The sequence below is a fragment of the Nerophis lumbriciformis genome, linkage group LG26, assembly GCF_033978685.3.
Source record: "Nerophis lumbriciformis linkage group LG26, RoL_Nlum_v2.1, whole genome shotgun sequence".
NCBI classification, from domain to species: domain Eukaryota; kingdom Metazoa; phylum Chordata; class Actinopteri; order Syngnathiformes; family Syngnathidae; genus Nerophis; species Nerophis lumbriciformis.
Window position 1 is genome coordinate 21,444,563 of NC_084573.2, and position 12,352 is coordinate 21,456,914.

Consider the following 12,352-nt stretch of genomic DNA (forward strand, 5'->3'; position numbering starts at 1 on the left):
GCTGGGGAGAGGGAAGAGATGGATAGAAAATCAAAGTAATTTTTAATATCGATGGAATAACAACCCACTGATAACAAAACATATATTTATTAGTTTCTGGACAATATAATGACCGTTTCATTGATCACCAATATCTTAAAATAAGCATCATAACTCCTGCTTTGTTGTTTGCTGATTTGTCCAACCCTTGGGACTAGGGATAGAAATCAAAAACCAATTATTGTTCAGAATCGGTTCCCAGTGTATCAATTCCTTGAATATCTTGCTCATTTTTCTAACACTTCCCTTTGTCATGTCTTTTGGATCATGTTTTGTTTTGTTTAGTTATGCTTGGTTTTTGGACTCTTTTTAGTTCCTGGTTGTGCACTCTTGCTTGTTTTGTTTCCATTACAACTTATTAGTTTCACCTGTTCCACATTTGGACTCGCACACTTGACACTAATCAAGACACTATTATTTAAGCCTAGTAGTTGCCAGGCAGCCGGCCTGGCGACATTACTACTCATGTCAACTCTGTTACCCCTGTTTACCTCTGGTGACTTCTGTTACACATGTTACCATAGTTCCATGCCAAGTGAGTTTTGTCTATTTTTATGTCTGTGTTTTTGTTTTCATGTCCATAGCTTTTGCCCAAGTGCTAGTTTATTGTTTTCAAAGCCAAGGTTGTTCTTCCGCCTTGTGCGCGCTTTTTGTTTGTTCATTTTGTTAGTGTTAAAATAAATGATGTCTTTACCTTCACGCCATGTCCACTCCAACTTTACTTGCATCTCGGGAAAACAAACACCCCACTGTCCACGTTATGACACCCTTATCAGAACCGCTCCAAAGTTTGGCTATATTTTACGGAAAAAGATTGCAACAGTGCTATTTGAAACAATTGCAATGTTGCTATTTCGTCAAAAGAGGACCTACAAACACTATGCTAAAACATTTGAACTCACCGAAGGCTATAACTGTAAATGAATGTTGCCAAATTTAGCTCGCCACATGATTTGAAGTGGCCCGCCACGTCATTTTATGTGCTTTAACTTATGCGGCCTGCCACATCATTTATGTGGCCTGTACTTTCTGAATACATGTGCCACAGTAGCTCCTGATTTTCAGTAGGTGAATGTTCAGTTGTAGTCAGAGAAAAATTGCATGTTTTCCTCCAACAATATTTTCCCTCAGTCATTCCCATTCTACATTTTCTAGGGAGATGACAAAGATTCTCAACCTTAAGTACAAACCCCCAAACATAGACGGTTTAAAGGCCTACTGAAATGAATTTTTTTTATTTAAACGGGGATAGCAGATCCATTCTATTTGTCATACTTGATCATTTCGCGATATTGCCATATTTTTGCTGAAAGGATTTAGTAGAGAACATCGACGATAAAGTTCGCAACTTTTGGTCGCTGATAAAAAAAAAGCCTTGTCTGTACCGGAAGTAGCGTGACGTCACAAGTTGAAAGTCTCCTCACATTTCCCCATTGTTTACACCAGCACCGAGAGCGATTAGGACCGAGAAAGCGACAATTACCTCATTAATTTGAGCGATGATGAAAGATTCGTGGATAAGGAACGTGAGAGTGAAGGACTAGAGTGCAGTGCAGGACGTATCAGCTAACGTGATAGCATCGTGCTTAAATGCAGATAGAAACAAAAGAAATAAGCCCCTGACTGGAAGGATAGACAGAATATCAACAATACTACCAAACTTTGGACCTGTAACCACACGGTTAATGCTGTACCGTCTGACAAAGCCTAGCAATGCTGTTGCTAACGACGCCATTAAAGCTAACTTAGCTACGGGACCTCGATAGAGCTATGATAAAAACATTAGCTCTCCACCTAGCCAGCTCTCATCTGCTCATCAACACCGGTGCTCACCTGCGTTCCAGCGATCGACGGAGCGACGAAGGACTTCACCCGATCATCGATGCGGTCGGCGGCTAGCGTCGGATAGTGTGTCTGCTATCCAAGTCAAAGTCCTCCTGGTTGTGTTGCTGTAGCCAGACGCTAATACACCGATCGCATCTACAAGTTTGTTCTTTGCAGTCTCCATTGTTCATTAAACAAATTGCAAAAGATTCACCAACACAGATGTCCAGAATACTGTGGAATTTAGCGATGAAAACAGACGATTTAAGCTGGGGACCGACCTATTCCAAAATGTCTGATTCAACTATTGACGTCACGCGCATACGTCATCATACATAGACGTTTTCAACCGGAAGTTTCCCGGGAAATTTAAAATTGCACTTTATAAGTTAACCCGGCCGTATTAGCATGTGTTGCAATGTCAAGATTTCATCATTGATATATAAACTATCAGACTGCGTGGTCGGTAGTAGTGGGTTTCAGTATAATTTAATTATAATGTACATGTTGCGTTCTTGTGTAATTTCCACAAAGTTCTTTATATTTTACAGAATTTTTTTAAATTTATTTTGAAAAATGTTTTTTTTTTCCTACGCTATGTGCCTCTTAATATCTCACTGTTGGATTTGTAAGGTCATGTTACCTCTAAACCAAACAAAGTTGAGACTAAACCTTAAAAAAAACAACTAAAAAGCTTAACTCCCATCCCTACTTCAGACACTTATCGAGTGGGTTATGCTGTGGCGGCATCTCTCCAGGTCTCTGTGCGTGAGCGACAAGAAGAAAAGCTACTCGTTTGAGTAAAAGTCATTTTGACGCCGCCTGTTGGTTTTGCTCTCCCAATATATTTTCCTATTGTATATCCTCCTGGGAACCAGTGTCCTTTGCAGTGGACATTTGTGTTTTGCATGAGTGGGCTATTTACCCCCTTGAAATGTATAACTCTAATAAATTATATGTACACTGCAGTGGACACTTGTTCTTAGGGGGATACTCGGGTCAGTACGGTCTATAAAATGTAGGTGAGCATGTGTATCTTGTTCATATCAAAGAAATCGGAACATATGGTGAACATTTGGTTATGGATTATTATCTCTAGGAATTGAATAGAAGTGAATGTAAGGTCCTCTCAAGTGATGGAATAATGTCTATGTGTGTGTGTGTGTGTGTGTGTGAGAACAACTTCATGCACGTGTGTGAGAGAGAGTCCTGAGGCTTTGGGGATAAGGATGTGAAATTCCAGATCAGCGTTTCATTGCTGAAGCCCGTAGGCCCCTGTCAATCCTGCTGACACACACACACACACACACACACACACACACACACACACACACACACACACACACACACACACACACACACACACACACACACGCGCGCGCACACAAACATCTCTTGGAGTTTCCGGCCCAGATTTGCATAATTAAGTCATTTGTTGTGGTTGCGCTTGATAAAATCATTGAATTATTCAATACCAACAATATCACCGGTGAGATAAATCTGTGTGTTTGTGTGCACAACAGGGACACCTCCTCTATCACCCACAATGCACTGCTCTTCCGGCAGTCATCTATACAGCCGGGTCTAATCGATAGCGTTGATGACAGTCCCGTGAACGTGTTGCCTTGAATGCAACATCATCAACTAAACGTCATGAGTAGAAACAATATATAATCACTATACAGTGGAAGACAGGGGGCAGATAAATATAAGAATAATATTCTTCCATCTGCTCCTTTCTGGAGAAAGAAATGACGATGATGAGACAAGCCTAAATAATATTTAAGAAGAATGGAGTGTGAGCTCATTATGTTTAAGACTTGTTTATTATTAGGAGTGTGTATACGTGTAATGTAGCCAAATTCTATATGTGACAATTGGAGATGACAGAGTTAGAGATGGAATATCTGATGATGATGCAGGAAGGTATAAAAGGTGACATTGTGTGTAATCTGGAGTTCATGAACTGTATGTGAGGTGATTTCATTCGTCAAAAAGGTGACTCATGCTTATCTAATCCGTTGTGTTTCTCTCTATCTTTCGCCTCTCAGCGTCACTGAAATTCAAAATCGTGAATGTCAAGTTGTGCCAATCTAATGCAGGTGCGCTCGTCCAATCAGAAAAGCTTTTGGTGGTTGAATAGCAGACACACACACACACAAATGTGGAAATAGAAAAAAAAAATGCTGTTGTGAGGTGCTACTTTTAAGGAAACAGCAACAATAAAGGACAAAAAAAAAAACTTTAGCTGCAAAAACTAATAATTGCAAAGCAGCCAATTAAATTGTGCGGGTGAGATGAAACCGCTCATATTTCCCCTGGTAATTTCATGCTCTAAACTCGCTTCCGTGCGCACATAAAAAGAGCAGAGAAAATATAATTTCAGAAGCTGACAGAACTCATTGTTCGTGGAATTTTAAATTCAAAAAAGTTAATAAAGGCGAGTGTGAGACGAAGGGAATTTGCATTTCTCAGATTAACAGCATGTAGAGCAGCGGCGGCGCGCGCAGCCTCGGGTCATCATTTAAGAAACCTTTGCATATTTTATTTAAGAGTGGCCCGGTTTGGAGCGTAATAAGACAGACAGATAATGATTAGAAGGTCGGGCCTGCGGGGCACAGCCGGGCCGGGCGCCGCAACGCTCCAATACCCAACACACACACACACACACGTACACAAAGCACAAGTAAGCCTGCGCTGGCTCCTCTAATTGGCTGCTGATGGTTTATGAAATGTTTTCCAAAGCTTCTGAAATTGTTGTTGCTTTTATTGCTTTCATTATTTCAAGGAGGAGCAGTTTTACCTCAGAGCCACCAAGTTTTGCCAACATGCTCCACCAGAACCGCTCCCAAGATCTTGGACTACATGCTAATAATAGCCTGCATAGATTCTATAGAATTAGAGGATGATGGACAAGAGTCATCCAAATATTTTCCTGTGAAAATATTTGGCATCATAAAGTCACTTGCTTAAATTCACTTGATTTTATATATATATATATATATATATATATATATATATATATATATATATATATACATATATATATATATATATATATATATATATATATATATATATATATATATATCCTTTTCAACCTATATTCAATTTCAATTGAGTCGACTGCAAAGACAAGATACTTAATGTTCGAACTGGAAAACTTTATTTTTTGCAAATGTTACCTCATTTGGAATTTGATGCCTTCAGCATATTCCAAAAAAGCTGGCACAAGTGGCTAAAAAGACTGAGAAAGTTGAGGAATGCTCATTTGGAACAGCCGACAGGTGAACAGGCTAATTGGGAACAGGTGGGTGCCATAATTGGGTATAAAAGTAGATTCCATGAAATGCTCAGTCATTCACAAACAAGGATGGGGCGAGGGTCACCACTTTGTGAACAAATGCGTGAGCAAATTGTCGAACAGTTTAAGAACAACATTTCTCAACCAGCTATTGCAAGGAATTTAGGGATTTCACCATCTGAGGTCATCATCAAAAGGTTCAGAGAATCTGGAGAAATCACTGCACGTAACATTGAATGCCCGTGACCTTCGATCCCTCAGGCTGTACTGCATCAACAAGCGACATCAGTGTGTAAAGGATATCACCACATGGGCTCAGGAACATTTCAGAAAACCGCTGTCAGTAACTACAGTTTGTCGCTACATCTGTAAGTGCAAGTTAAAACTCTACTATGCAAAGCGAAAGCCATTTATCGACAACACCCAGAAATGCCGCCGACTTCGCTGGGCCCGAGCTCATCTAAGATGGACTGATGCAAAGTGGAAATGTGTTCTGGGGTCTGATGAGTCCACATTTCAGATTGTTTTTGGAAACTGTGGACGTCGTGTCCTCCGGAACAAAGAGGAAAAGAAACATCCCGATTGTTCTAGCCGCAAAAATTCAAAAGCCAGCATTTGTGATGGTATGGGCGTGTATTAGTGCCCAAAGCATTGGTAACTTACACATCTGTGAAGGCACCATTAATGCTGAAAGGTACACACAGGTTTTGGAGCAATATATGTTGCCATCCAAGTAACGTTATCATGGACGCCCCTGCTTATTTCAGCAAGACAATGCCAAGCCACGTGTTACAACAGCGTTGCTTCATAGTAAAAGAGTGCGGGTACTAGACTGGCCTGCCTGTTGTTCAGACTTGTCTCCCATTGAAAATGTGTGGCGCATTATGAAGCCTAAAATACCACAACGGAGACCCCGGACTGTTGAACAACTTAAGTTGTATATCAAGCAAGAGTTGGAAATAATTCCACCTGCAAAGTTTCAAAAATTGGTCTCCTCAGTTCCCAAAAGTTAACTGAGTGTTGTTAAAAGGAAAGGCCATGTAACACAGTGGTAAAAATGCCCCTGTGCCAACTTTTAAGCAATGTGTTGCTGCCATTAAATGCTAAGTTAATGATTATTTGCAAAAAAGAAATTGAGTTTCTCAGTTCGAACATTAAATATCTTGTCTTTGCAGTCTATTCAATTGAAAATAAGTTGAAAAGGATTTGCAAATCATTGTATTCTGTTTTTATTTACGAATTACACAACGTGCCAACTTCACTGGTTTTGGGTTTTGTATTTTTTTTAAGACTGTTTATGAGCTTCCCATAGGAAATACAAACATAAAACAAATTGTTCCATCTGTAATTAGTTTTTAAATAAGTAGAAAGCTGTCAATTATTTTAGTTATCGACTAATCTATCGATTATTTTGTTCGATTAATCGAAACCCACTTTATGGCCTTAAAATGTCACGGTTTGGTGAGCGTGTAGCGTGACCCCAAGGATGCAGAGGTAACAGCCGGAATGCAAGTAAAACTCTATAATAGTCACAGGAAGCAGGGAACCAAGAAAAAGAGCACATTAAACAACAGTCTGCAACGTATCCAGCACTGAAGGAGGAACCCAAGTGGAACTAAACGGAACAAATTAATGAGAATCAGGTGTGCTGGCAGGAGACTGAACATAAAGTAAAGGTGCTTCAAAACACAGAAACCAAATAGGAAGTACTGACAAAACAAGAGCACCAGGACAGGAAGTCATTCGAAACACAAGAAGTAGAAACTAGAACTAGCACTGGACAGGACTTAGAACACCAAAACATGACCAAACTGTCTGCAGCAAGCCTGACACCAAGTGTTTTTTATGAAAAAATAGTTCTCCTTTCCATATAGCATTCATTCTTTTTTCTAATTAATGCACATCACCAATATTAAACATGCACTTTTAACATGTGTGCAACAATAAAAATAGAATATTAATAATACTGAATAAAATGAAAAAATCTGCTCTTTGGTGCCACTCAACATCGTTCTTGTGTGCGCTCTATTGAAGCGGCTGTACGAAAAATTATGTATGCATATTTCCGAGTGTAGTTTTGGGCGCTCCTTGCGGTCCGGATTTTATGAATTTTTATTAGTTATATTTATTCAAAAATAATCAAAACAATAAAATGTTAATCAAAGCATTTTTTAATCACAGAACGGTATTTTGGGGTTCTAAAGGCCTACTGAAACCCACTACTACCGACCACGCAGTCTGATAGTTTATATATCAATGATGAAATCTTAACATTGCAACACAAGCCAATACGCCCGGTCAGCTTACTAAAGTGCAATTTTAAATTTCGCGAGAAATATCCTGCTGAAAACGTCTCGGTATGATGACGTCTGTGCGTGACGTCACGGATTGTAGAGGACATTTTGGGACAGCATGGTGGCCAGCTATGAAGTCGTCTGTTTTCATCGCAAAATTCCACAGTATTCTGGACATCTGTGTTGGTGAATCTTTTGCAATTTGTTCAATGAACAATGGAGACAGCAAAGAAGAAAGCTGTAGGTGGGAAGCGGTGTATTGCGGCATGTGTTGTGCCGGATAACGCACCCCGCCGTAGAATGCACCCCCTGACTTTTGTGCCGGATAACACAGCCAGTGTTTCATTGTTTACATTCCCGAAAGATGACAGTCAAGCTTTACCATTGGCCTGTGGAGAACTGGGACAACAGAGAGACTCTTACCAGGAGGACTTTGAGTTGGATGGGAAGACGCGGTACCGTGAGTAAGCATGCAGCTGCGGCTTCCAAACATTTGATCGCTTGCCCGTACGTGCGTGCCGCTATGTGCATGTCACGTACGTAACTTTGGGGAAATATATGTGCTGTATGAACTTTGGGGAGGTGAACGGTACTTTGGGCTGTGGGATTGAGTGTGTTGTGCAGGTGTTTGAGTTGTGTTGGCGGGTTATATGGACGGGAGGGGGGAGGTGTTTGTTATGCAGGATTAATTTGTGGCATATTAAATATAAGCCTGGTTGTGTTGTGGCTATTAGAGTACATATGTATTGTGTTTATTTACTGTTTTAGTCATTCCCAGCTGAATATCAGGTCCCACCCGCCTCTCACAGCATCTTCCCTATCTGAATCGCTCCCACTGCCCTCTAGTCCTTCACTCTCACTTTCCTCATCCACGAATCTTTCATCCTCGCTCAAATTAATGGGGAAATCGTCGCTTTCTCGGTTCGAATCGCTCTCGCTGCTGGTGGCCATGATTGTAAACAATGTGCAGATGTGAGGAGCTCCACAACCTGTGACGTCACGCTACTCGTCTGCTACTTCCGGTACAGGCAAGGCTTTTTTATCAGCGACCAAAAGTTGGGAACTTTATCGTCGATGTTCTCTACTAAATCCTTTCAGCAAAAATATGGCAATATCGCGAAATGATCAAGTATGACACATAGAATGGACCTGCTACGCCCGTTTAAATAAGAAAATCGCATTTCAGTAGGCCTTTAATGTAGACAGGGCCTCATACTGAATCATGATTGGGCAGAGCGTGCAGACCTTAGACACATGGTTACATTCAATATGATTTGTGTATTTATAAGGGTAAGTGAAGACTTCTGGGAATAATTCTGAGTTGATTGCGATGTAACAAAAAAATGTGCTTGGAGTTGTGCATCTGAATTTGTTCTTGCGTACAATGTTTTCTGGATGTGAACGTACCTCAGTTTTTAGTAGGAAATCCACACAACTTCTAATACTGATGTTTTGGTCCGATCCCACGGGGTTAACTTTGGAATTTCCTCAACTCCAATTTTTGCTTGCAACTTAAAGCATTGTTGGGACACTCTTAAGTTGAGGTACGGTGTGAAAAGAAGTGAACCACTGTAAACCATAAAACCAACAAAACACAAGTAAGGGTGTGTCTTTTCTCTTTTTTTTCTCTTCTCTTGGTGCATCTTACTTGCAGAAAAATCCAAACATGTAAATATAGTCCTGTTATGCGGACTGCACATTGCTCCCGCGACATGCTTACTCTATGTCAGGTCTGATAGTGGTTCAAACTTCAAAACTTGTGTGACTTTAGAGGCATATTGTAAAAAGAGCTCAGCAGCGCATGCACTTTTTGCGTCGGATGAAAAGAGCACAGCTCCCTCACCCCATTCTCACCACATTCTACAGAGGCACTATAGAGAGCCTGCTGACCAACAGCATCTCTGTCTGGACTGGAGCCTGCAATGCCTCAGACTGGAAGTCTCTCCAGAGAGTGGTGAGGACGGCGGAAAAGATCATCAGGACTCCTCTTCCTCCTATCCAGGAGATCGCAAAAAGCCGCTGCCTGACCAGGGCTCAGAATATCTGCAAAGACTCCTCCCACCCCCACCAAGGACTGTTTTCACTGCTGGACTCTAGAATGAGGTTCCGCAGCCTCCAAAGCAGAACCTCCAGGTTCTGTAACAGCTTCTTCCCTCAGGCCGTAAAACTTTTGAACGCATCATAATTAAATGATCCCCTCAACTCCCCCCAAAATGGATTAACTCGCTGGAATAAAAAAGACAATATAACATACATCCATAAACGTGGACGCATGTGAAAAAGTGCAATATATTTATCTGTACAGTAATCTATTTGTTTATATATATTTATATATATTTATTTATTGTATATATATATTTATATATTATTTATATATATTTATTTATTTATTTATATATGCACCGTATTGCTTTTTTATCCTGCACTACCATGAGCTTATGTAACGAAATTTCGTTCTTATCTGTGCTGTAAAGTTCAAATTTGAATGACAATAAAAAGGAAGTCTAAGTCTAAGTCTAATAATGATAAATGATAAATGGATTGTACTTGTATAGCGCTTTTCTACCTTCAAGGTACTCAAAGCGCTTTGACACTACTTCCACATTTACCCATTCACACACACATTCACACACTGATGGAGGGAGCTGCCATGCAAGGCGCTACCAGCACCCATCAGGAGCAAGGGTGAAGTGTCTTGCTCAGGACACAACGGACATGACGAGGTTGGTACTAGGTGGGGATTGAACAAGCGACCCTCGGGTCGCGCACGGCCACTCTTCCACTGCGCCACGCCGTCCCTTTAACGGCGAGAACACCGGTCGCAGGGGGTTAGGGGGGCGAGTGCAAGGAGGGGAGAGACATGCCGCATTCTCATAAGGCCAGCAGCCTTTTAACCTTGGGACCTCTTCCCATTAGGTCACGTAACAGGGATCGTCACTCCGTTGGTGCCGCTGCATCTGTTACTGTGGCAGCTGCCGCTGGCGATTTTGGCCGTTTTGGGGATTTTGATTTCAATTCGACGGACTTTGACGTCTTGGGAGGGGTGCCGGGTTCAGAAGCTGTCTTTTCAGTATCATTTTTAGAAGTCGACGACCCTGAGTTCCTTAGCCGACGGCGTCTTGGTTGACGACGTAGTTTAGGGCCTTCGCCGGTTGTCTCGGCAGAGTCCACTTCTTCGGACGTCAGTGGAGTCGCAACCTGGACATCAGCAGACTGTTCTAACGCGGGACGCGGACGGAACGGTCGTCGATATGGCCGCCAGAATCGACGCCGCGGTGGTCTTTGCGCTTGATCATCTTCTGTTCTTGTTTCTCCTGCTTCCCCGTCTTGCGGTTCTGGGCGTGGACGACGAGGTCCACGACGTTGCTGCTGAGGTCTTCGGTTCTCCTCCAACCCGGCTTCCTCATCACCATCACCGGGGGTCTGACCGTCCGCTACTTTGCCCTGGTCACTGGGTCGGGGGAAGAACTGCCGGCGGAAGCGGCGTTTATTGGGAGCGTAGCGGCTCCCTTTGACCGGAACACCACCGGGACCGGTTACATTGGCTGCTTCAGAACCCTTAGCTGCTTCAATGACGTCGAACTCCACCACTTCTCCATCTCCAACGCTGCGTAGAAACTTTTTAGGGTTGTTTTTCTTAATAGCGGTCTAATAAAAAAATTAAAAACAAATTACTGATGAACAAACACATCTTCTTTAGTGTCATTCCTGTTGATGAAGCCGTAACCGTTACGAACGTTGAACCATTTCACCGTGCCTTGCACCAAAGTGGCTCACCGATGACTTTCCTCTCCCGGAGCGGTTTGTCTTCCGCCGACGACACCGAGGACGGCGGTGCCAGTGACGGCGGGGGTGGGCTGTGCGCCTCGGCGTCCGTCATGCTCGATGTAGCCTCCTTCTCCTTCTTCTTCTAAGTCTAAGTCATATTTTTCTGCAAAAGTTTGGTTACATCCAGAATTGTACAACGCGCGTTTGTAACCTTAGATAACCAGCCTCAAACACGCTCGCATTTGCAACAATTCGGGTTTTCGCGGTAGCCTTAAGCGCTGTACGCCATGTTTTTTAGTTCTTGGTTCAAAACAGAAACTTGACTTGTTGTCAAGTTGTCTTCGACTTTCTCCAACTGTACCTCAGAAATATGTTCACTAATAGTAAGAGGTCTCATTACAGAAATATCTAAAAACCTTTGTTGTGTTGCTTTAACATTCGCAGCAAAGATAACGGAGAGCTTTGTTAAGAGCACAACCGCTGTCTGCTGTATCTACAAAGTAATGTCAGCAATTAAGAATAACGTCATTTGGACATAAAGCACTGTTTGATTCTTCTGTTTTGTTCTGCTTTTTTTTTTGTACTACCTATCTGCAGCCCTGAAACTATGCATCTTTTTGATCTGTAGCACTCGGAAGTGTGTGTTTGTGTGTTTCCGAGGCCTTGGGGCTGTTGGAGCTTCGCTAGTATCTCCCAGAGCCCCCTCCATGGGATTGGGGGCTTATTATGTGAGAAGGTAAAGTCATTTCTCAGCTACATCCACGCTTCTACCCCAATTGCGTGTGTGCTGCAGTGTATATTTATGCGTGCACACATCAAAGCAGTGCAAAGAGATGATCCAGATAGTATTTCTCTGATTAATTTAGTCATTTGGGACACTGTGTTAACTGGATTACATTCAGATGTGTTGATATGACCACATGGCCTTGGGTTCCGTGTGTGTGTGTGTGTGTGTGTGTACATTTAATAATTATACAAACCTTCTGTGTAACGCTCCTCTTGTGCGGTCCAGTGAAAACAGAAAAGAGGAGTTTGAGACTTTACAGTCAGAAGTAACACCAGATATTTCAAGTAGGAATGTAACTCTCTGAATATTTCATACCACAGTTATTTAGACCATAGG

At 42.0% G+C, this 12,352-nt stretch overlaps 1 pseudogene; it reads right to left on the bottom strand.

The window, feature by feature from the left end:
* Nucleotides 1–10,264: 10,264 nt before the first annotated feature.
* On the bottom strand, nucleotides 10,265–11,367 carry LOC133577464 (Y-box-binding protein 2-A-like; annotated as a pseudogene).
* Between the last annotated feature and the right edge of the window lie 985 nt (nucleotides 11,368–12,352).